At 47.3% G+C, this 21,390-nt stretch overlaps 2 protein-coding genes across 3 annotated transcripts in view; one reads left to right on the top strand and one right to left on the bottom strand.

Moving 5' to 3' along the window:
* LOC107186775 (protein Skeletor, isoforms B/C-like) overlaps positions 1 to 21,390 on the top strand; it is a 158,591-nt gene that overhangs the window by 68,039 nt on the left and 69,162 nt on the right. The gene's annotated exons all lie outside the window — the stretch shown is intronic.
* LOC107186774 (complexin) overlaps positions 1 to 21,390 on the bottom strand; it is a 197,213-nt gene that overhangs the window by 144,906 nt on the left and 30,917 nt on the right. The window contains exon 1 of one of the 2 annotated variants that reach the window (XM_015574710.1): positions 15,736 to 15,757. The exons of the other annotated variant lie outside the window; for it this stretch is intronic. The gene's annotated coding sequence lies outside the window, so the exon portion shown is untranslated. Of the gene's footprint in view, positions 1 to 15,735; positions 15,758 to 21,390 lie in introns of those variants that run through there. 2 annotated transcript variants of the gene reach the window in all.

The raw sequence follows: 21,390 nt of genomic DNA, 5'->3' as shown, positions 1-21,390 counted from the left end.
AAGTTCCATCCCCCACCACCAGAAATTCCGGTGTTCCCCTCGATTTGTGGCGATTAAAAGCGAGACTGTGAAGAGGGAATGGATAATACGCTGAGAGATGTTCGCGATTTTATCCTGGGCGAACATGTCGAAAACGGTGCAGCGGCGAAAAGCGTTGGTCCGGGTAAAAGTTTCGCTAAAGATCCTGGTAATAAATTTCAGCCGAAAAATGGAGGAAGGAACGGTGGCCGTTTTGCGCGAGCTAGATGTAACTGGGAATCCTCGAAAAGAAAGGCTTCTCCCTCCCCTCGACAACAATGAGAGCGGTGTTCCGGTAGGACGTAACGAGTCGCATTTCTTTCTTCGGGCCGGGGAATGTCTACGAGATTCCGTGATCTGGAAGAATGATAATAGGAACAACGTTTCTGTTCAGACGCTGAATGGGCTAGAGTACAAACATGGTAAAACATCCCGAAGCGATTGTAGAAACGCGTAAAGAGCGAAGCACCTGCAGATGGTGGAGCAAGAACTTCGTGAACGTTATCGAATACAAAAGTTATAGGTAGTTCAATAATCTATAAAACAAAATATGTTCCGTTAAGATGGTGCCACTGGTTGAGTTATTTAATATTTTCCATGCACATCCGTTCCGACATATAAACCGATAAGTAAGAATAGATACTAATTTTTACAGTTATACACTTCCCAATTGTTTATTATTGCAAAAAATCATTTGTTACTTCGAACAGATTCTCATTCCTAATCATAATACCGTAGTAAACGATAAAACACGTATTACTGGAGTAAATAGGTTAACCGATCCGCCCTTAAACAGGAACAATAGACACGTCTGATTTTAGAGATAGCAAAAATCGCCCAGTACCGAATTATCATTGTCAACGGCGATCTAATTCGCCGAGGCACCAAGCTACATCTGTTTGTGAATTACCTAGGGGAGTTCGTCACGAGTCGATTCTCTTTGTCTCTCCGGCGTCGTGTGCCACGACTCCGGAGCAGTCCTACCACGGGAACATCGTCGAGGTAGTTCGTGAATAGGGGGTATTTTGGTCGGGTTCTTTGTTTACAGTTATTACCGACGGGAATGCTCGTTGCGATCGTTAAAAGCCTGCCCACGGGAGCGAGAGAGAAAGAGAGTATTTCGGTCGGAGAAGACAACGCGACATCTCGCGTTCCGCCTTTGTCCTCGGCTATCGGCTTGGAAACGAGAGGATCCACGGAGTTCCTTACGGTGAACTCTGACATTATAACCGTGCCCACGCACCGTGGTACTTTCCACCATCGCGTCGACGCGATCTGCCGTGTTCAGCGTTTCTCGCGAACGGTATATTCGAGGCCAGAACACTTTTCAGGCGAGGTTCCCTGACTTTCAGCTGAAAAAGGAGAAGTAGAACAAGACGATGTTTAGACGATCCTATGATCATTTCGCGGGTGGCCACGAGTGACCAGGTCGTATCATCGATTTTCCAATCGGCTCGAGGGAAACGCGCCAGGCGCGCCAGGCGCGCCTCGTTAAAGGTGTCGTTATCATCGGCCACGATTACGAGTTTTGAAGTTGATATTAATATCGCAGTCGAAGACCACCGTTTCAATTAAGCGAGCGGCCGCCAGTTTAATATTGCCCAGGGCACGCATTGACCCGTATTTCGTAAAGACGACACACCGCGAGCCCTACTCGTTACAAAGTCATTAAGGCTACCGGCGGGAACTTCCCGAGCAAGATATCGGCCGCCCTATCACAGCTACGAAAGTAGTATTTCGCCCCTTCCACCTCGAGTCGCCTGGAATCGCCGATAATTTCGTCGGAATTAATGAGCTTTATCGGTGTGCCTCCAACTCCGTTCAGCCCCTCCGCGCCACTGCGCAAAATTATTTTTCCCTTGGAAGCAAACGGACCCTGACCACCGTCAAGATTGCCCTCTGAACAAGGAAAGCTTTCCAACGAAAACTAAATCGCGTTTTGGATTTTTCGTCGATAGGACCTGTGCACAGAACTCTGTGTACGGAAAGATTAGCCAGGCCTAGGGTGAAGACGGGATCAAGGCCCTCTGATGTATTATATTTGCCGGGTTGCGCGCGCGTTTGCGCGGTAATAGGATCAGGCGGACCTGAATTTCCTGTAACAAGCTTGAGTCTCGACGGAAACTTTCTAATCCTCCTAGCCCGGGAGCATTCAGAATTAAGGAACGCCGTGGCCCCCGTGGCGCTGATGGGCTCGCCATTAGCGGGGACTGTCTACTCACGGTCCAGAAGAGAAAGCACCTTTAACAGTGATCTTGTGAGAGATCGTGTATTCTACTTGGCGTTAAGGATCGTTCGCCAAAAAGGGATCAATCGTGTATTAATTGACGCGACAACTTTCATCCAGACAAAATCATCGACGTCGAAACGGACGATTGACATTTTGTTTCGCTGTTTTTTTTCTAACCCACCCGGTTTCGAAGTGTCTTTCCACGAAGAAAAGTGGTGTCCCGCTTAGTATTAGCCCCATCAAGGAAAGCCTCCCCCATAGCAAGCACGTCTAAACGGAACCATGATAAATCGGCCATCCCTGGGCGATAGCAGCACGTATTCTTAACAGCCTCCGCTTCTATTTATCCCTTCTAGGGTGTGCGTGAATAAGGGATGAGGAAGTCTGTCGCGAACGATTGTTCGGGCCGAAGGACATTTCCTGACCAAACAGAACCGTTGAAATTCGCTGAAAGCATCCTCTTCCGGACCTCTTCAGCCAGTACCGAGCGTAATAGGATCTTTTTGCCCTTTACCCTTCCACCGTTACGTCATCGTCCTCTTACTTTGTATCCCCTTCCGTTGTTGTTGTTGTTTTTATGCCACGGGTAGTAAGAAAGTGGTACGGTTATTATTATTATTTTTCTACTTGAAACTCCTTGTCCTTCCTAGATCGGCTCTTATGAAAAAGATATGAAAAATGACGCGACATACGCGTCACGAAGGAGGGAACGCAACCAAATTTTACACGATGATATCGCGGGACAGCCGCCCTCGGCGGCTGTAACTCAACGTCACGTTTTATCGCGGTCGAACGACGATAAGGGGAACGTTTTCCCGGTCCTCGGAGGATCCACGGGACCGAAAAGTGGCGCGTCTCGGAAGCCATGGCCTGGGCTCGCCCCGGTAATGACGGGGCGTCGAAGTCTCATTGAGCTGAGTGCTTCTCCTCTTCGACGAAATTTTTCTTGATCCCCTCTCCCTTCCCAACGAACGTTAAAAGCGATAAACCAACGCCACTAAGTTGAGTTGTCCTTGCCTCTCATCTTTAAGTAAACGATTCAACTAGAAACACTGTAAAAATGTACAGGGCTCGATTTCCAAAGCGACTCGGTTTTTCCCACCCTCGGACGGACACCTGACCAGTTACACCTGCAAACGGGGACGAGGCGAGAGCGCGCAATTTGCATAGAATTTCCTCCCGGTTGAACGCTTCATCTCGGCTCGGCCGCAAACGCGTGGGGAAACAGAGCTGCTGCTGTTTGTTTTCGGTCGGAATTACACCTCTAGACTGCCGACGGTGGTTCCAGTATGCATGTACGCGTGGAACATGACCGGCTGCCGGCCAAGTTATCCCCGAAGAAGCTTCTCGAGTTAGGTGGCTCTCTCTCTCTCTCCGTGGTGTGTCTCTTGGTTTTAGATTACCGTCTCGAGATCTTCTTCCCTTCCGTCCTCCACTTTGACCGAAAACACACCCACCTTCTCCACATTAAAATCATTGTTTCTCGACGAATTCATGAACAATGCAAATCGACGGGCCACGAACCAAACGACCGAATCCCTAGTGTTCAGAAAGCTTTATTTATCCGGCGAGCGTAGAAATGCTTTCGTGTTCCAACGTTCTAAATTCACTTTTCAGAATAAAGTTGAGGAGGGTCTCACGAATATTAAGGATCGTCGAGAGTAGTAATTCCAGAGGTTTTTAAATTTGTCGGAATACCTAGCCTCGAACTGGAGAGAGAGAGAGAGAATATCAGGAGTTCTCTTCCCTGGGTTAACAGGGAGTTTGGAAAACGAGTTGATCGCAGTAATAGAATCCTCGAAAATTCGAGCAGTTTTCCAGCATGTCGGGTGGGGTACAGCACTGTTTATGTGCGAGAACCTTCGTGGAGGCTCCCGCGAACGGGATCGACGAGAGGGTGGGATTGGTGAGGAATCTGAAGGATCGCGGTGGGGAGGATCATGCAAAGGATTCGCTCGCGGCCGACTGAGCTCACAGAGTGCTCTTTTCATCTTCCTCTGCACACATCCACGACTCTCTCCACCTGTTTATATACTATTTCTCCTGGTCTTTGTGCGCGAAGAGAGCTTGTTATCGTACCTAGACGCGCTTTGATGCATGAACGGTATAATATCCATAGCTTTTTTTGTTTGGTTCAGGGAACAATCGTCTCTATTTGCTCGCTTGCGAATCCTCTCGCCTTTACCGAAGGTATCTTGCGAAGTCATCTTCCATGTCACTGTGTTTCTTCTTGAAATCCACTTCTTATAGACACGAACATTTGTGGAACGGATAACATCTTGAACCGAATAATTGGAGAAAATTCTGTAACTCAGACTTCAGCAATTCAGACAGGCGACTTATAGTCAAGCATACCCGCGAAGAAAGGGATAAAAGTGTATTCACTTCCTTCGTCGCATAGCAATTGAGTTTTTCGTCCGAGGAACCTTTATCCTATTCGCAGTTCCTCGCCGTTTTCCACCGTCTCGCTTACCCTCTACTTGCATTTTCCTAGTTTCCACTTTCAGTGACGGAACATATCCGGAGGAGAAAGTAAGTTTCGCCTGACCGTGTCCACAGAGGTCCATATATAGGGAAATTGAATATTCTCGACGCTGTCATCTACCGCGAGAACTCGTTCGTGGGTTCTCACTCTCCCTAGTTTGGTACGTAGTCTGGTGAAATAAATGCGACAGCCTTCCGTGAACAAATTTGTGAGTCACTGTATGCATATTCTTTGGGGAAAGCTCTCGCAGTTTCCAAGGCCGCATCCCAAGAGTTGCGTAAGTACCCGCAAGAGAATCTACAAAGTGGTAGAAAATATATGTGTACGCGTGTGTGTGTGTGTGTGTGTGTGGGAGGGTCGAATGTGCTTGCGATGACAGAGGTGGGTGAAAAACCTCGCCTGCAGCAATTCGTAACTTACGGTATCAAGCCAAGATTCTTATCATGGAGCACGTACACGGATAATTAAGAGGTGCGGTGACTTTTAGAAAGATTTGCAAGCCGTTCGAATGTCAATGCAACGCAACAGAGGAACAAGCAAGACATCGAACGCCCCTGACGATTGGCGTTTGGAAAGCTTGTTGCGTGACGAGATACCGTCCCGAGGAACGCGAACGATCGCGTAAATCCTCGCGAGACTACGTCGAAAGTGAGAAAGACATTCGTGTACGATGTTGGCGAGAATTCAAAAATCCTGTAAAGCTTTTTATCAGGGAAATATCATTCGAGCCATCCGGCCGACTTTTCCCCGGGCAATCTCACGATCGATCCTCGGAGTGTTTCGATGACTCTTTGTAAAACGGTTTATCGGCTTTCGCCTCGGAATCGAGGCCACTCTTGTTATTAACTACCGTCCGATAAAACGAAACAAATCTTCCGCAATACGAGAAACGCGTTTTCAGCCACGGTCCGACTGTTGTGCGCTTCCTATTGTCAATAAATCTTCGTTACGATAATTTATCGCGCGACGGCTTGAGGCTGCGCAGCTTCGACCGATCGGTACAAAAAAGATTTTCTACGGGATTTAAATAATCCGGACCACTTTGCAATTGTACGTGTCACTCCATTTCATTTTACCATTTCCGTCTTCTATCCTGGCCGAACATTCTCGAAGCTCGTTCTTTCACGACGTGTTCGACGAAGGAGAATGGACAGGTCGCGACGGAGGAGGGAAACAAAACGGTAACCGGAGGTAAGAATTCCATTTATGCAGATCCAGTCAATTACACCCTGTCCGTTTATTTGACACAGGGTTCCGTATTCCTTGCAGCCCTACCAGCTCATTTTTCCTGAAGCGGCGCATTTTGTTGCGGGTTCTACGTTTTCTAAGTCTAGTTATTAGATCACAATATTACCGCAGTCTAGTTATTAGATTACAATATTACCCGGTGTAATGGAATAGGTATGGAAATTGGAACAAAGATGGGGGGTGTCCGAGTTCTGACGCGGTAATTTTGTGGCAACCGTTGCGGTGCCCCTCTACCTCCATTCGAGAGAAATAATCGACCATCTCGAGCTTCAGGTTCTGAGCTGTTTCGTTAAGACATTTCGCCCCCGTGACGCGCACTGATCTCGCCTCGCCTCGCCACGATATTCGTTACGGATCCGATCTCGTTGAATGATTAATAGCCTCCGGCCACGGGGAGTTGATTAATGGCATGGTCCGATCGATAACTCGACGCGATTGAGCGCTAACACTCTTGGCCGATTGTTCCGTTATTGGGAACGGATGTCGAGGGATATACCTTCAGGAGACGAGGAGAAGCCGAGAGAACACTTTCTCCTTCCCTTTCCCTCTGTTCCTTGCTTCTTAGAAAATTTACGATTTGTCGAGTAATTTGGTTAACGAAATATTGCAGTCTTGAAGGAATTTGTGAGTCACTGTATGTTGCCGGAGAAGGTGAGTTTTCGTATCGAAAGGACGCAGTTGAGAGGGAGAAAGACACTTTTCCAATCGATGGGATCCACCTATTCTATTATTTTTCATCGATCTGTTCCACTGGGATATACGCGGGAGCGGAACGCGAGTAGAGCGGATGAAAGACGAGGTGGCGAGGTCGCAAGCACTCGGTTTTGCAATTCATGAATCACTAATTACTCCGCAGACTCTCGTTAACAACGAAACTAAAGGACCACCCGGGACTTATCGATTCAGACGGAAATTCGGGAGATGGGCGAGGGGGTGGGTAGAGTCGAGAAGGGCGGAATGTACAATTTAAAGGGAAACGACGGACCCGCGGCGGAGAGCAAGACGTTTAAGTGAGTCATTAATTGCATTAAGTAAAGTGCTGCCTCGCCTCGCCTCGGCTGGCTCGCCTAAACGAGACGGATAGGAAGGCTCGCGGAAATTTGGCCGGGGAATTCGTCGAGACGCGTCAAGAGTTTCGAGCTCCCGAAAATCGGGGTATTACCGTGCCGCTTATTATTCCCTCGAGTCGCGCAAGTCGTGCGTCAGGCGAAAACCGAAATTGAATCGTCGTAAACCTTCTCGAGAGGATGTTTAACGGTAGAACAGCCAAACAAAATTTTGAATCTTTTGTATTACAATTACTGAAATCGTGAAGGTGTTTTTATCATACTTCATCGTGTGGATTTTCAGTTGATTATACATTTTACGTTATATCCTCCGTTCGGGAACTCGATTACCAACGTAAGGCCGCTGTGGTCGTCAAAATAATTATTAATCTCTAGACTGGAGCTTCGAACTCCAAACAACGGTCGACGGATCCTCCCCTCCGAGTGGACTTTAATACAGTTATAAAATCTTCACGTTCGCGTTCGATCATCTTTCCGTTCGATGGAAACAGCGTGTAACCCGGTAAAGAAATATTTCGTAGGGGTCACGGACCATCGTACGGTTCCCTCCATCTGTCGCCGTTTTGTAGTTCGAAAGTTCCGCCGTCTGCATCCGCGGCACGTAAACGAAGTTTCGACGAGGCGGGTTTTGTAGGTAGTTTGGTCGCCGGAACAAGTATTCGGCGCATGACGGGTGTGTTACATTGTAACCGGAGGTACAGACAGGGGGGTTCGGCACGGGGCCGGTCTAAAGAGCTCGCCGTAGACCTGAGGGGGCGGTGGTGGGCCCGAAGCACGCTCCATTTCGGACAGCTAGGATTATATCGTGTATTTATTGCGTCGTTTCCAGTTGGCCCAGAGAGTTTGTCGAAGTTGGCTACCAGTGGATCGGTGAGCTACACTACGAATCGTAGGTATATCCAGGGAGCAGTAATAACGGCCGGACCCCCGGTTGCTGGAAAGTTGAAGGAGGAGTGGGCGTGCCTGGGAGTATTTGCTTAACTATCCAAACTTCGGAAAATTCCGAATCGACGAATCGGTCCGCTGGATTCTGGACCTTTTGATTTTCGATTCGACGTGCGCGAACCGCGGGGGCGTAAACTTTTCACGTCTGAAAACCCGTTTTTCCCCACTGAAACGACCACGAATATCATCGCCATAGAGACCAACTGGTCGCGGATTCTCCAACGGGAGCCAGGGAAATCGTTTTCAGGGGACAATCGTGACGGCGCGGAAAAGAATAATTTTAGGCAAACACGCGGCCTCTACAGACCCACACGACTCTCTGCGAAACTACCCGCAGCTCCTCTTTCGCGGATAATGGCCGAGGGCAATTTCTTCGTTCGTGGAACATTTTCATCCCCTATTATGCCCTGGACAGAATTCGTCTTGCACGACACGCCGTAGAATCTCTGTAATGCGTGACTCGATAGGCCGAGAAGGTGGCATCCAACGTCAATAATTCCAGGATATTCCGCAATATTGTCAAGGGACAACATATACGTATAGGCACCCCGTAGTGGGTTAGTAGTATGCGTCGGGCTATTCGCAGCGGCTCAGTCAAACGCGTCGCACAAGTCCGTTCCCTGGACTACCAGGGACGGCTTATAGTATGTGGTTCCTTGACCTCTGCGATGGCGTACTGCTAGCCATGCGGGAATCCACAAGCTCCGACTGTGCACGGATAGACACACACGCATACTAGCTTCGAGCAGTGAATTCTCACCGTATAGGCGGAGGCCACCGTAAATTAGAGATCGATATACAGCTACTCACAAATTCGCTCATGGATGGCTGTTGTATTTATTTCGTGAGATTACGTAACAAATTGGGAATCTGATTTCAAAATTAACTAAAATTAAAATTATTAAATTTGAGCCTCTCTCTCTGTACGATCAAATAATTCACGAGAGCTTTGAGATATCCATTCACAAGTCGAAACGTACCAGTACCGTAACCTCCCGTGGTAGGAACGACGACGCCAACGCGATGAAATCGTCGACCAATAATCTGATTCCTTCGATGGAGCAACAGTGATTTCAGATCCAGAATCTAGTACGAATCCCCGTGACTATAGTGAATCTCTGATTCGAATTGAAACCAGTTCGAAACGCAGCCTCCAAACCGTTTGACGAAACCCAAGCAAAGGAAGGGGTTTCTCCTGTGTGGTCTCCCTTTTTCATACCCCGTCTCTCTTTTCCCATTCCCCGTGGCCGGTTTACGGATCTTTCGATGGCAAAAGTCCCGAATCTCGGTAAAAGAAGTCGCCAGCGCGACTCAAAGACCTCGGTCGCTGCTGTTCCATCGATCGCCTAGGATAGATTAAAAGAAGTCGCCAGCGCGACTCAAAGACCTCGGTCGCTGCTGTTCCATCGATCGCCTAGGATTTCTATCCTAAGAGTCAGAACGAAACGCCCTGTGACCGTCTTTCGGAACGATCTAGCCTGCATTTGATTCGGACGGTTCGCCTCCTACCACCTTCTCGTATCAACCTCCTCACGGTAACGATCCGTTTTTCGGGTCGAGCTCGCCAGTCAGCTAGGCTTTGGCAACCGAATCCAAACATTTCGACCGGTCGTCGATTGATAATCGATCTGGCGTCGAGATGGGAGTCAGCATTGACATTGGAAGGGAACCAGGGGAATGTGTGTCGCCACTGTGGGAACCTTGTCGATTTCTGTATAGAAATGATGGACTAACGGACTCGAATATTCGAAATGAAATTTTCGTTTCATTCTTTTTATAATTCTGCGTTAGAGAGGGTGGCCCACTACAAAGAAGAGCCATTCGGTTTTATCGGTCATCGACGGGGCATATCCAGCGAAGCCTCTCGCGGAGGATATTTAGCGGAGACAAAAGGAGTCCCGAGGCTTTTCGCCCTCGTTTCCACGTCGTCCTCGAACGTCCCCGTGAGGGGAGGCAGAGAACTATTCCAATTATTAAGCGCCATTCGGCCGCGCAAATGTCCCGGGCAACTGTGATTGCCAATCTCTTGGCCCTCCACTTTCTCTCTACGTTCTTGGATCCGCGAAAATCCCTCTCGAGATGCACGCGAAAACGGAAACTTTTGTCGAGGGGGTGGAAACTTTTCTTCCGACCGAGGTCGCGTTGTTTCGTTCTGGATCACCGTTGTTGCAACGATTCGCGCGAGTAGATCGTATCTTTCTCGTTGCTCCACGATTTTCAAATTCGTATAGATCGAAGGCTTGCATTTCCCTTGACTCTCGTAGTGTCCTTTTGCTGGAAAACTTCTTGGGTACCGGTCCTCCTGGAGAAGGAACAGCTCGCCAAATATTTGCCCGTGGATCTGTGCTGCTCACATTTGTATTTTCGTCAGTAAAAGTTCGCCCTCGTAAAAAGAGGACAAAGATAAAGAGCAGGCGGCTGCCCCCTGTAGGACTGCCCTCCGGGAACGTCTTATTTATTTCCGTGCTGTTATTGACTTTCCGCGCGATCCCGTTCTTATTCGTCGGTCGTCTGTATTCCGACTCTTTCGTCGCTTTACCCTGTACATGTACCGTCTTACCAGTCGTGTGAGATGAATTCGGTTGGCTCGAAGTCATCCGGCCTCCTAGGGACGTCCCCGCTGACAAACGATCTGCTCATTACTAAGATCCCTTGTAATCAATTCGATTGTATCTAGTATATGTCTGTAGCTCTAAGGAAAAACGCCTCGTGTGACAAGCATGTGACATGGCGGCGTATTTCGTATCGCATCCAAATCGAATTAATGGCGAATTAACGTTCGCCGCGGAATTAATCGGCCCCGATGTGGGGTGGACCATCATCGTGAATGATTTTCAACTTTAGAAATTCGATACGAATCGAGTACGATCTCGAACTTCGACGAGGAAACTTCAACGATAATCACCATTAATCTCGATTCAGGTAATACAATTTTAAACAAAAGTATCTGGAACTATTCGAGGGACGGGAGATACTACAGTTTTATTAGAAAAGTTGAGGCGCACAGTCAACATTTGCAACAACGGCCATAGCACTATTTGTTTCGATCATCGATTCCCGCATTCAAATTTATTTCGGGTCACCGGCTTCCCCACTGACGATTCCACGATAAACAAAGAATGTTTGGTCTCGATCGAATGGACAACGGGGAAGAGCTATCATTTTTTTGTTTCCACGTGCAACATACCGCGCATGGTTCTGTGAAATAAAGTTATATGCCGTGGCTTTTGCCCGCTTCGAATTTCTGTTCACCAAACTACAGTTTCCCGAAATAAAAAATATCGCGTTCAGAGACGAAAAAAATTCGGGATAAGCTCGTTTCGATTATAGAACGGAAGAGAACGTGATCTAGCCAGTCGATTTCGTTTCAGATTTTACTTTTTCGTTCACGAATCATATCCTGCTCCCGTTCCAATCATATTCTTCTCGACTATATCTCATGGTTTTTTTGGTCCACTCGAACACACGTCTGTTTTTCATATGTTTAAAACCGACATATATTGAAAACGGCAACGGACAATGCGGGACGGCTGCGGGGACACAAACGTCTGGTTCCGTGGACAACTAGAAAGAAAGGCGCAAATGAATGCGCGATGCTATCCGTCTCTGACCCCACTTGCTTTTAATTTCTTCGCCATGCGGTTATATTCGGTCGGAACCGGTTGGAGCCTCGCCAGTTTTTAGCTAGCGACGTGACCGGAAGAATCACGCCGAAGAGAAGACGGAAATCGCTCGCTTCGCTCGTTCAAAAATAACCAAATGATTAAATATTGAATATTTTCAATTTCTTCGGTCCATATCTCCCTTTTATCAAATATTGAAAAACCAACAACCAAATCGTTTCCGGCCAGAATAGATCGCGACGTTCGCCAGGTTTGACCGGGACCATTCGATAATTCGTTGCGTTACAGGATCCACCCACGCCGAGAACAAACAATCTCGGGAACAAACGTTCTCTCGAGCGGAGTTCGTGTGAATTCGTTCGTCGTCTCAGTTTGGGATCCGGGGTTCGTTCCTAGCCCCGAATGATCACACGGGGCATCGTCTGCGCGGGGTTACTAATTAGTCAGACTATCCTCCAATTACAGAAGCTCCGGGCCAGAAGGTAAATTGTAGACGGCGGATGGGAACGGGATGGACTGTTTGTCAAATATTTGCCGGCCAACAATGATTACCTTAATTCTTGTTCCCTGGGAGGGAGCATCGTGCGAGGTCGTAACAAGATTTACTTTCTCCGCCACACCCCGAACTTCCGTGTTCGTCATGGAACAACTCGAGGATCGCAAGAGGCAACTACCTGCATCCATCCCACTAGTATCTCGTCATTAAACGTGGCGTTCGTTATGAAAATCGACCATGTCAGGTGTTTGACGTGTCCCGGAAGTAACGGGGAGAATAATCAGCTTAGCTCTCTGGAACGTTTAATAGTGTTCGAGGAGCGACTTCCTCGGAAAAGAAGATCATTAATCTATCGGAGTACCCGTCGAAAGTTCCGCAAGGCTAGAGAGACGATGCACTTCGAGGCGACTTCCGGCGTGGCGAGAAGGTCTTTGCTTCTCGAAGCCTCTGTATACCGAGTAGTTCGGACTTTGGCCGGGATTAAAGGCGAGTAGTCGGACCAGGAACGCCCTTGATAGTTTTTTTTTTCTCATGGAAAAACCAGGCGAGTGAACTTCAAACGAGAGAACGACGGAGGCAAAAGGAGGCCAGACACACCGAAGGGGATTCTTTCAATTAGTCCGCCACGGTCGAGATTCCGATTAATCGAGTCTACCCTTTTTCTCTCTTTCGGACGTTTCGCGGCACTAATGATTGTTCGGCCCCGAAGGAAACGCTCCCTGGGATGGTTCACTCCATTATGCAAGAAGTTAAACGTACATCCATATTGATAAGCTGAGCTCCTTGACTCTTCCGCGACATTTATCTCGATAAACGCTTCGAATAAATTCCACCGTGGCTCTCGGATCGTCTTTTTGAGTTGTTGAGGGATCGAAGTTGAAATTTAACGAAGGTAGTCTCTTCTTTTAATCTCCATAATTCGTGTTTCTTCTTTAATTTCGACCTGTCACATGTATATATTTGTATAAAAGAAGCATTTGATACCAAAAGAAACCCAAAAGGATCAGCGAATTTCAGACAATTAGATAAAGTAGAAGAGCCCGACGGTTTTCCGTGTCGACACGTCGCTAGATGTTAGTAGAGAATGTGCTCAAGCGAGAGACAACGGTTATTCGAACCATTGTGCTGATTGCTGTATCCAGGAGAACGGTTGTAACGGAAATATAAATGGTCCTGGACCAGACAGCGAGAAGCCGTAATAAGCAACAGAACCCCGTAACCAAGTTACACGTTCACACTGTATGGATCAGAAGAAACGGAACCATGGGCGATCGTGGGTGGGTCAGTGATCAAAGCAGTCGTCGTAATGAGCGGTAGTTTGTCGTTAATGGGAAACGAGAGATCTTCGATTCGATTCCAGGTACCCCACCGACCGATTCCTTTTCCTCTGTCAAAAGAGGACTGGAACAAACGTCGCCCCTCGAGAATATTTTTTCATCGGAAGGATCGAATACTGGGTCATTCTTTCACTCGAACGGGATGAATCGGGGGGTAGGGGTAGTGGAACTATAGAGCAAGAATTTACATAAATGCTTAAGTGGCTGCCATTCAGGGACGGAGCACCTTAAGAAGTTCCTCTTTCTCTCTCCGCCCGTTGGAAAACGAAGAAACTTTAAGTTTCCCTCGTAATGAGCTCGAAAATTTTTTTTCCCCCTTTCCGGACTTCCCGGACGAGTTCTCGAGCCTCTTATCGAGCGGATCCGCCGAGTTCCTGCAGTCTTTGACAAACGTCCTCGAAACGGCGAACAAGTCGAGAACCGGGCCAGGAAAATCGAAGATGAACTCTCCACGGAGTTACGAGATTGCTTTTTAACCGTTCGCGGCCCAAGTCGAATTAATGAAGAAAAGAAAGGGGGAGGGGTGGAGAGGGGCAGAAGAAGCCTTGCGCGGTGAAACAAACTTTTCGGTCGTCTTCGTCGAGAACCGACGATAGCTTTCGTTCGAAGTAAAATTCCGTGTACCGGCTCGTGCTCTCTCGCGAATCAAAATTAATGGTTTGAAATGTGTCTCGCGAGACACTGTACTGCACACACCTCGAGTTAAACGAAGAAAAGCATCTTTTCTGTTGGCTACTCTCTTCAACGCTATCGGACGTCGACGATCTTTCTTCCTCTCCTAACTGTTCTATTACGAAACGTCGAAGCGAGCGAAGGTTCGTTAGAACCAACGTGGAAACAAGGAAAAGCGATTCTCGATCCTTTAATGGATAAAACTCGTTAACACACTCTCTTCAACCGGCTAATTCAACAACGCCCGGTATAGTTATCGACGAGACACCCCCAACATCTAATTAATAGCGGGGAAATGATGCTGCTACTCGAAGTGTCGTTATAACTAGCGCGGGATCCTTTATTCTCGATCGATTCATCGTGGCACGCGTTCTAATTCATTTAAAGCGACCAGGTAGAAGCGTGTGCCTTCATTTTTCATAGTTCCGTGCCTCCCCAACTGTAGGAAGAAAAGGATAAGAGACAGTTCATTTATCTTTCCACCGGTGAAAAGACACTCTAGCCGCGTAATACACGCAGAATCGTCGCCTACCCTTAACGTCACGCGTATCATCATTCTCCTTATCGATCGTGACCCCTGAACCCTTTAAGTGTTTTATTTCATTTTGAAAACGTGCACTTGCGTGCTTAATTATTTTTATATTATAACGAGTATATTAAAAAAAATAGTAATTGCCTTATCAAACAGCCCTCGTAGATATACTGCTACATATTTCTTTTCTTTTCTTTTCAAGTGATTTTTTTCTTTTTTTTTGTCTTAAAATATTCTCAAATGTATTAAAATTGCGAAGATACTCTTTGTCTTACCTACATTTTATTTTAAATAACAAATGAAAAATTTTTCTGTTAGGTGACGAGTATACTCGACATAAACATCGAAAGGGTTAAAGATACCCCCTTTCGATATCTCGGGGGCGCGCGTGTACGCCGGTTCTCTTTCGAAACGAACTCATTATATCTCGTCGAGCAGCGAAGCTCTCGGACGGCGCCCGCGCGTCCAAGTGCGTTCTAATGAGACTTTTCCGTGTGAATCTCTCGTCCTGGCCTCCCCCAAGCTCGAAAAGCTTTCGAGTTTCGTGTGGACGTCTCTGGGGGCACGCTTCCGATCTTCCTCGTGTCGACTCGAACACAGCCGCGAGTAATCCGGTACAACCAATACGAACAACATAGTATTTCACCGATTTGTATGAACGCTGCTTTATTATAGATTCCACAAAATTATTTTAAGGAAAGAATTTGCGTTCGAACGGAACCATTTTGTTTCATATCGTGAAACGAATTTTATCCAGTTTTCAGAAAGGTCGACCCATTTGGAGAAACGTTCGAGCGACCTCTAGATTATCTCGACGCGCCCAGTGGGAAGCTTTGAATTTAATTTCCTAGGTAATAATGATTTTTCCTGGCGTTGGTTGAACGGGGAAAGAGAAGGAGGAGGGGGTAGGGGGTGGGGAATTTCGAGCTGGTCTGAATTATTCTGACGATTAGCCGGCCGACCCGGTAAGTGGCGCGAGCATTTAACCGTCCGGGAAATGTCGCGGGGACTGACTCCCTCCGCTCAGCTCGCAGCCTTTCATAAACGGACACGTGATCACGTTGAATTGTTTAATAGCTCACCGACGCGGGGACCCACTGATGGACTGCCGGAACGTACCTGAAACAAGGACGAGGGCGCGAGTTAGTAGCTTCCCGTGACCAGTTTTACGGTTACTGCTTTGCGGGATACCGCGTGTGACGGTTCTAATACTGGCGTTCGTTAATTTAATAACAACGTGTCTGTCTCTCTGTAACGTGTATTTCGTTAGATTCTGTAATTATGAATCTGTGTGTCGAGTGATTCGCCGAGTACAGAAGACTGTGTATATATTTTAACCCTTTGCAGAGGGGAGTGTAACAGTGTTATCGTGTAGCTTGAAATTTTTCATCATCTTCATTCACACGATTTCCAACGACCTCCACGGTATTAATTTACCAAAGACGCACTCGCACATCGCGAAAAATTTTCCTACTCACAGCATTGATCACAGATAGACAATCCGTCGTCTGCTACACTTTACGATAGAATCTACCGTAGCGAAGGGGTTTAAATAGGCGATACCAAAGAGCCGCGTGGCTCGAAGGCGTCAACAAGCCACCCCGACACACTCGGAACAAGTCGTCGACAGAATGCTCGTCGCGAGGCTAAACAGATCGATAATCACCACCGGTTAGAAGACGTTCGACGACAACAAGAACAACAACAACAACAACACCATCATCATCATCACCGTCAGGTATTAGCGTATCTCCGGGCGCGCGTCGATATCCTCTCCAAGTACTTTCCGATACCAATTTTACGAAGCAGTTAACACCGCTAACAAGTTATCGAGGGACAGGAGTGGGGGGGACGAGATTGAAGGAAGATAGCCCGAGTATACACGGGGTGGTTCGATACTAAACTCGGCGCAGTTTGATCGGCTTACGGGAACTTTGGCCCGCGGCTACTCCCGGCGAGCTTATCAATGTATGTGTGTGTGTGTGTGTGTGTGCAGGCCGTAACCGCTCGTACAAGACGCTCACGAAATTTCACCGTCCGTGTATATTGTCTCCGTCAGTGAGTGGGGCTATATCTTGGGCGGAAACTTGGGAAACCGGTGAAATTTGCGAAGCAGCCTTATCGGGACTGGTCGGCTCTCGGAGTGGGAGCACGCCACTGCCGCGGAATCGTTGCAATGTAACGCGAAAACTTCCCGCGAGAAGTTCGCTGATATATCGCGACACGATCTTATGAATTGTCGAACGCAAATGGAAATTCGCGTACCGTTCGAAAACGCGTGTACCTGCCTTCCCCTTGACTAGGAACGAAAATTGAACCTAACAGAATAAAACATCAAAATATTTTCTGATACAACCATAGGTAACGAGTTATTTTAGGTAGTAGCTTTTATTGACTTACTCTGTATATACCGTAATGATCTTTTATATTCAGCGTCCACTTTTATTTCAGTGGCCGTCACCCCCCGAAAGCTTCGTTACGCGTTTATCACCTAAATGCCCGTCCGTCAGCCGTGAAATAGTTCCGCTGATTTTTAAACCACTCCGCCCTCGGGCTGACCCCCCTCCCCCCTGAAAAAACGACACCTTTCCTCTATCTCTCTGGCGGGTGAGCGTTGAAAAATTCTCGACACCGAACGGCCCGGACAGGGGTCGATATTTTCCCGCGAAATCCCGGTTTAATGGCGATCCGTGATCCCCCTTGCTGGCGTAATGCTTCGAATTGCATTAAAAAGAAACGTTTCCAAGTCCTCTTTCAGGGAAAACTGTGAGCCACGAGGATCAAGGTTTAAATCGATGATCAAAAAGTATCAACCTGCGCAATTAGAAAAAAGGTTAACCCTTTAACGTCCAGAACCTTAAATTGTGATTTGAAGATTAGTAGACTGATTTATAGGTTGTATCTTGTCATTTTGAAGTTGAGAATATCGATATCACACCAACCTGTTTTTTGTATTGTTATTTATTTTTTGAATAATTGAATTTCCTAACCGAAAACGCTCAGATCAACTTTACTATTAGTGAAATAGTACGCCGCAAAAAGGAACAGTCTTTAAGACTTCTAGACGGGGTACGCCTTCGGGAGTTCCATTAGAAATCGTTTCGGTATTTCATTTTAATGGCCGACACTCGCAACTGGTCTCTAGACGGGACAACGTGGCCCTTCTGGAAGGATATCTAGCTCTGGGATCCTCGACGGCCATCTTCTTGGGCCCCTCGAGCCAACTTTTCCGGAATGACGCCGAGGACTGCTTTATCGCCGCCTGTCCGCGGCTCCATTACGCGGTGTCTTGCTTTTAACGGCCATCTGGATACTACATTCTCTCTGAATTAACGCGTCCTGTATACCGACCGCTAAACTCAGGATATGGTAATCGCGACCGGGAAAGACCGAATGCTCTCACGGAAAATTAATGTCGACTGGGCGCCTCGAATAAGTTTGCGGATGATGTGAAATTTTAATGGCCGACACTCGCAACTGGTCTCTAGACGGGACAACGTGGCCCTTCTGGAAGGATATCCAGCTCTGGGATCAATGGGTTTGATATAAAAGTCTGCAAGATATGTTCCGCTGAGATCCTGTCGTTTCAGCCTCTATCCGAATACGTATCGTATTGTAGCAAGTGTGTTTGTGCTTTCCGTGAAAAAGTAATACGGTCTCCCTGGTCCCCGGCGATTTGCATAAATTTTTCTGTTCGACCGCGGGGATTAACGCTGGCGGGATATCGCGGAAGCCGAGAACGTCAACGGGGTCAGGATGAACCTTGTACCAGGGTTAAATCCATCCATGAATTACGTCGTGCGCGGATCATAAGCGTCCTATTCTCCCTCGTTAACTGTTACAACGTTCCTGCCCCGGTTAGAGTTGCCTTGATACAATGCTTCGAGCGAAGTTAAATGGATCTTAACTCGGCCATAAAGCGATCTCCGTGTACCTACTTTCTCGACACACGATCCCAAGCCGGTATCGATATCAATTCGAAGATGAAGAGGAGGGGGTTGCAAGGAGGCAAATTTATATATTTCTGCGTCGAATGGGCCGTTAATCGACGATCAGAGTGTCCCGTTTAATTCTGACCGAGGGTAGACGGAAGACGGTCGTTAGCGACGGATTAAGGGAACGTCTTCTTCGGTGGATATTACAGAGGGTCGAAAGACGTCGGAGGGCTGCGTATGCAAATGGCCCAAGCGCACGAAACCCCTCCCCCTCATTTCCACTGGTGCATCGGATTAAGCCGTAGCTTATGCGTCTAATCCGAGATTAAACTGGATTATACACAACACATTGGACGAACAAGTATGCCAGTAACATTTATCAGTGAGGGGACTGGGGAACAATCGTTGTACTTATGCCCCCGCCCAATTCGAGTACACCCCACTGGAACGTTTTCATTTGCCGAACGTGCTGGACCAGTATTACCATGATTATCCCAAGAAACGTTGGATAACCCGTTCACGCGATACACCTTACAGTTAACGAAGCGCGCTGCATCTGGCGCGTGTATGATATCGATGGCGTTAGCGTGTTGGGACTGTTACAGGCGTAATCGGAATATCAGGCGCTACTGACTCCAACAAATAACGTTTATTCACACCGAGTGTTCTATAAGAGACGAAGTAGTTTGGACGAATGTCGCTGATAAGCGTCGTGGTGGGTGGGTGTGTCTAGTCTGGATGTGAAGCGGAAAATTTGGAAGAAAATTTGGGTGTGGTTGGTGTAGGTATGTGTGCATATGATTGGTCTTGTTTCTTGATTGCTTATCTTGTTAGGAACGTAGGTGGTGGTAAATAAGCGGACGTAGAGTCGGGGTGATTGAAATGGTGAGGGTAGGAAATGTGCTGGAAGGAAAGGTGAGAGTGAGAAGATTCGTGGAAAAGGATGACCCGAGTGTTGTGCGTGAACGATTTGTCGATAACTTTGTTTTTTCCTCGTAACTCTTTACAATGGTAAAAGTTCTTAACTTTTACCTTTTTTGTCCGAATGATAAATTTGTCGAACGAACGATTTACGTAAGGATTTTTTTCGGGAAACCTCTCGATCGTTTAACCAACCCCGAGACGATAACACATCGTACCATACGACAGAAAGTTTCACGCTGACGTATCTATAATCCGTCGCATTAATGACCGAAGACGCGTTTCACCGAGGAAATGAAACCCTCCCTCTAACTCACCCCCCGTTAACCCTCGCCCAAAGAGAAATTTCGGCAGCGGCGGGGTAAAAGGGATAGTAGAAGGGGGGCGACGACGCCGGCAAACGCCGAGAACTGTTCAAATTTATCAGCTCCACCTAAGTTTCCGGCAGCCGGGGCCGAGACCGGAAATTTCTCTTCGGCCGAAAGCTTCTTATACCTTTCAGCGAACTGGCGCCGGCTGCTGGCTGTAAGGAGTTCGAACAACTTCCTGATCCGAAAGTAGTGGGCCCCCTGGATCGATTTAACGACGTGATTATATTCTCCATAGGACAAAACTACTTAAATATTGTAAACGAAGAATAAACGCGTGTGTAACATTGAACCACTGACCAAATTCACGATCTAACGAGATCCAGTCGATCTTCGCGCCATTTCCGTTCACCAAAATTTCTATTCTAGAAGTCTGGGTCATTTTCCACACCACCAACGAGGTTACACGCTCCCATGGGCCGTTCCGACGGTGCATTTGTCCGACAAAACGAATTTCCCCAAGAAAACAGCCCTTTTTCCCGACAATAAAACTGGTCCCTAGCGTTTCTGTGAGAAAGTATCAGGGCTCGGTTCCTATTCTTGAACCCCACGATTCCCAATCGTACGCCACGCGACGACGGCCATGCTCCGAATCGAAAATTGATTGCCCCGGGCGATCGACACTCGGACTAGAAACACGAAGAGATGGGAAAACGGGGCGCATGGTGCCTTGTCTCCTGGAGCTTCCATCGAAACCGTAATCGAGCCAATTTGTCGGATCGATCGGGGCAAATGGATTCGCGAAAATAGAAGCGAACTTTCGCGACGGGTAGACCAATCATAGTTTCCACGATCACGAGACGACCCACCCTCGAACATACACACGCGAAATATTGGTTATGACGGTTATAAACGGGAATATTGGTATGTACACGGTTGAAATATTTAAAACGATAGGCAGAAGCGAGTTCCACCGTACAACAGACGGGACCAGTAATTGTAAAATCGATGGACAGATCGAATCGACGCTTCTCCAGGAACGAAGTAGAGGGAGGGAAAGGGGGTTCGTGCTATTAGACTCGATAAGAAGCTTGAAAGATTGACGGTGACTGCTCGCGATCGCACCGGAAATGACAAATATCGTCGTAGGAACGTCGGAAGGATGGGTCCGTCGATATTTCTGGCCACCGGTAGTCGCGGCTTTCTCCCTGTTCGCGACAGCTCTTATAATCGATCGGCTTTAACCACCAAGGCTGACGGAACGATTTATCGACAAAGCTTTATTTAGACTACTAGCCTCGTCCGTGAAAAAAACGAGAGGGAAAAGAATCCATCGAGGATCGAACTAACTGCGACAAATTCACCTCAACCAACCCACGTCGTCGTTGTTTAATTATTTATTTATTTATTTATTTATTTGTACAAAGTGTATATTTATTTAACGGGAAACAAGCCATTTGGTATACATACACAGGACGGGAAATTACAAAATTGTAAAATCAAGAAAAAAGAAAACGAGAGTAGTTATCTAGACTCTAGATTCTAGAGAGTACTAAGGTGTTTTTCGTTGTGC

Source organism: Dufourea novaeangliae, unplaced genomic scaffold, assembly GCF_001272555.1.
Source record: "Dufourea novaeangliae isolate 0120121106 unplaced genomic scaffold, ASM127255v1 scaffold92, whole genome shotgun sequence".
Taxonomy (NCBI): domain Eukaryota; kingdom Metazoa; phylum Arthropoda; class Insecta; order Hymenoptera; family Halictidae; genus Dufourea; species Dufourea novaeangliae.
This window is presented reverse-complemented; position numbering and strand designations above follow the sequence as displayed.